This window comes from Rhinolophus hipposideros (assembly GCF_964194185.1).
Source record: "Rhinolophus hipposideros genome assembly, chromosome: 25".
NCBI classification, from domain to species: Eukaryota; Metazoa; Chordata; class Mammalia; order Chiroptera; family Rhinolophidae; genus Rhinolophus; species Rhinolophus hipposideros.
In genome coordinates, this window is record NC_138071.1 from 23026486 (window position 1) to 23030640 (window position 4155).

Here is a 4155-nt window from a genome sequence, read left to right on the forward strand (position 1 = left end):
CCAACGGCATGTTCAGGACACTCTGAAGCCTCCCAGGCTAACTCCACTTGAACCTGAGATCAAACAGTGACACGGACATCAGTCAATTACAACTGGTGATATACACACAATGAAAATGGGACTATCGAGGCTTTCTTATCTCTAATTACCCCAAACGGCATCCAATTTTAGCTTTTCCATGTACTATTTGAGAACATTATCATAGCTGTACTTTGTAGAAACAATTCTAAGTAAAAGATGTTCACATATGAGCTGATGAGAATTTCTTATGGATAAACATGCTAACCATAGGAATAAAAGCTCTCCCAAAATAAAAGAGACGATAAAAGAAGCAGGAGGAGGCAAATCAGAGAAACTGCATGCCTTTTTACAGATAAGTTAGCAGGTAACAGATCTGTGAGACAAGTGAAAAGGCCCCGAGACCACTAAGATTCCTCACCTGGAACTCTTGCCCTGTCAGGTGAATAAGGTAGGAAGGTTCTATGACAGAAACCTGTCCCGAAGTCTTTCCAATGAGCTCCTGAAAACCCAAGACAAATAAGTCTTTATGAAAAATGGAGACGGCCAATAACCAGATCCTCTCAACTTGCATTTCAAGCCTCTAACCTGTAACCATGTGACATGCAAATGAAGAAAACATTAGAAACAACCATTAACTGAGAAAAAACAGTACAATAACATTGAGTGAGGGTCAGAAGATTGCAGAGCAGGCAGCAGTTCGTGGCATGAAAACCTGAAAGTCCGGGCCACGCGGAATGGCGACAGTGAGCACGTCCAGGTTTAAGATCGTCTTCACCTTGGTGGTCTTGAGAACCGACAGCATCATTGGCGACACCGGAAACGGCTGCATCACGGCTGCATGGTGGCCGCCCACAGGGCTGAGTGGGCCAGATGCAAAGGCTTCCTGGTGGTGACTGCAGCCCGCTGCTGCTCGGCTTCTCCAGGCTCTTGCTACAGATTTGGATGACGCTGGAGAAGTCTTCCAGTCCACAGGCCACTTACAACCAAAACACAGTGTATGTACTTTCCAAACTCCTCACCGTGTTTCTGAACTATTCCAACCTCTGGCTCACCATCTGGCTTAATATCTTCAATTGCCTTAAAATTGCCAACCTTACTCACCCTGCGTTCTCCCTGATGCCTTAGTTTCTGAGGCTGTCACTGTTCATCTCCTTATATTCCAGCTTTCCCTTCTCTAAAGACATCTCCCACGGGTATGTAAATAGTTCCACTAAGCCTTACGTCACCGAGTCCAGTGTGATCAACCTGGTTCTTCTCTATAACGTGGGGCTCTTCATTCCTCTGACCATGTTCACCCTGACGGCCACCCTGCTGATCATCTCTCCCAAGAGACACACTCTCCACACGCAAAGCAATGTGGCGCCAGGGACCCCAGCATGGAGGCCCACATGGGGGGCGTCAGAGCTATCAGCTACTTTCTCATTCTCGACGTTTTCAGCACAGTTGCTCTGTATCTTTTCTTGTCCGTCTTTGATGCCAACAGTTCCTGGAATATTCTGTGCAAAATCCTCATGGCTGCCTACCCTGCTGGCCACTCGGTGCTACTGATCTTGGGCAATCCTAGGCTGAGAAGAGCCTGGAAGCGGTTTCAGTACAGAGTTCCCATCTTTACCTATCAGGGCTGGAACCCACAGAGTACCATGGGACCAGGTGCGAACAGCTCCGCCTTTTCCTCACCTGGACCTCTCGTCCTCACCCATCTTTTCTTTCCTAATCCTGCTCTGACACTGAATCGTCTCATAAACGTGAAACTGAATTTTTATCTTGAGACGCTTAGCAGCAGTAGTTAAGCAACCCTAAAACAGATTTATGCAAGCTCCTTGATCTATGCTCATTCCTATCCTGCCCTGAGTTCCTCTCTACCTCCTCCTCCCGGAGCCTTAAGGAGAGGGTGACCGGATATGTCCGTGTGCCCGGGGTGATCTCCGTTTGTGCCCGGTGTTATTGAGCACCCTTTAATTCTCCAGGCTATCTTCACCTGGCTGAAAAGCTATACGGTCACCCTACTTAAAGCAGCCTATGAACCCACAGTTAAGAAAGAGGAGGGCTAGTGAAGAGCACAGGACGCTGTCCGAGAGGTAGAAGGGTAACCACAATACCTGCAGAGAAAAGGGATTCAGGGAAGAAAGGCTGGCCCACACGATCAAGGGCTGCTGAGGTTTTAAGGCAAAAGGAGAGTAAAGTAAAAGGTTTGGGATTTGACTAAAAGGAGGCCATGTGTACTACGAATAGAGAGAGGCAAGGTGGCGTTCCGATCACAGGAGTTTCCAGGCCAAGTGTCCGCGCAGTGACGGAGTTTGTCTGGAGATGAAGATGAAATACACGGTGGCCGTTGGATAAGTGGATGGCCAACTGAATGCTTTACTTTTCCAAAGAACAGGGGACAAAGTGAGCAGTGAGAAAAGGAAGAGTGAAACAAAAAGAGTGAACTGTGTCCAAAGCAGGAGGAACCCAGAGTAAAGGAAGGTCTACTTTGCTTCGCTCCTGACTGTGACAATGCGAGTGACTCCTGTGCCTCTGGCTTTACCAGTTCTGGGGCAAGGGCAGGCTACCTGAGCGTGGCTATTTGAGGATAAGAAAAGTATTACTCGTCATTGTCACTCTTCAGCATAATGCTGTCAGCATTGCCTCAGAGGGCTGTTCACAAAATAAGACACCCACCGCCCCCAGGTGGCGTGGAACCAGAAAGGGAGGAATTTGGGGTTTTCCTGTATTTGCTATTTTTTAAATCAGAATTACTGAGGAAAATGTGAAAAGAATGCTATGGACCATACGAAACTTGAGTAGCTCCCAAATGGAAATATAAGGTCAGTAGCAAAGACTAAAGAATCACACACACACACAGCCCTTTATACTTCAGAAAGCCTGGAACTTATTTAACTGGAAAGGAAAATATTTATGAAAACACACTACTTGAGTAGTTTTCCTAAGTGATACTTACTTGTATGGCTAGTTAGGGTTGGTATAATTACTATAGTAAGACAAATTTTGAGATTTCATTCCAATTCCTAAAGAATAGGGAAATACATCTTTTTCCCCCAAAGAATACATGCTTACATGCCCACTGAGGGCACTCTAACGCATCGCAGAAAAAAACAGGAAATTGATTTAAAGTCACCATGTCATTAATATAAACCACGCCAAGATAACAAGCTGCTTAATCCTTCTCCGTGCTTATTTATGAAGAAATACGATCTCACTGTTTGCAAGAGCCGAAGGCCACAGATTGCTAATGGGAGCTTCAGGGATGATGACACCCTTATCGATCGACAATCCTGTATGCTGCTCTACCTTCAACCAGATGAAGTTCTCTACAGTCCTTGCTCCCTTTCTTCTTTCCTTCCCTCCTCTTTCTTTCTGTAAAACCCACCTAAACTTCCAGAATGAGCCAAATATGGTCTTCGGATTGGCTGGCTTTGGACAGAAATGAGAAGTCCTAAAGGATCCTCTTTACAAACACTCTGTGACACCCCTGTCCCAAGAGCGGGTGAGCTGTGGTGTGAAGGATTCCTTTCCCCACAAGGTCACATGGAGAAGCTGAGGGGATTTGGGTTGCCATGGGATTCCAATCTGGAAGGACCAAGGCAGGGCAGGGTCAAGTCCTCACACAGGACTTGGAATTCCTGTCTGCAGGAATTCTCTTTTGTGATTCTCTCAGACATCTTTACCTTGGGCTTCTAGGGTAGTGACAGGAATGAGGGAAAAGAAACTGTAAGTTCAGTCTTGAGTTGGGAGACGGGAGTAGAAACCAAGGACAGAAACCCTAAGCGATCATGGCAGGAAGGGAAGGGAGAGACAGTGGAAGAGATGGAGCCCTCTCATCCTACTCGGTTCCCTCTTCCCTCTGGAAAGAAGTGGAATCCTCTAAGGAGAGGTGGAAGGAATGAAAAGCTCTTACATGCTCAGAAAGACGGGTCTATGGGAGAAGGAGGAAGTATAAAGCAGCCGGGGAGCCACCTTCACTGTCTGAAGGCTTGGGGAGCCACCTTCACTCTCTGAAGGCTTGGGGAGCCCTCGGGACCCCCTTCTCTAGACAGGGGAGGAACTGCCTACTATAGGAAAGGTGAAGGTTGGAGGGAAAGGCTCATCTCTGGTGTCCTGTGGGGGGAGGTAATGTGAGACGTGGTCAGAAGT

General features: G+C 47.0%; 1 pseudogene across 1 annotated transcript; it reads left to right on the forward strand.

The window, feature by feature from the left end:
• The first annotated feature begins 755 nt into the window (after nt 1-755).
• Nucleotides 756-2577, forward strand: LOC308492968 (taste receptor type 2 member 40-like; annotated as a pseudogene). Its single transcript has 2 exons — nt 756-1671; nt 2552-2577. The product of its transcript is annotated as a taste receptor type 2 member 40-like (transcript).
• Nucleotides 2578-4155: the final 1578 nt, after the last annotated feature.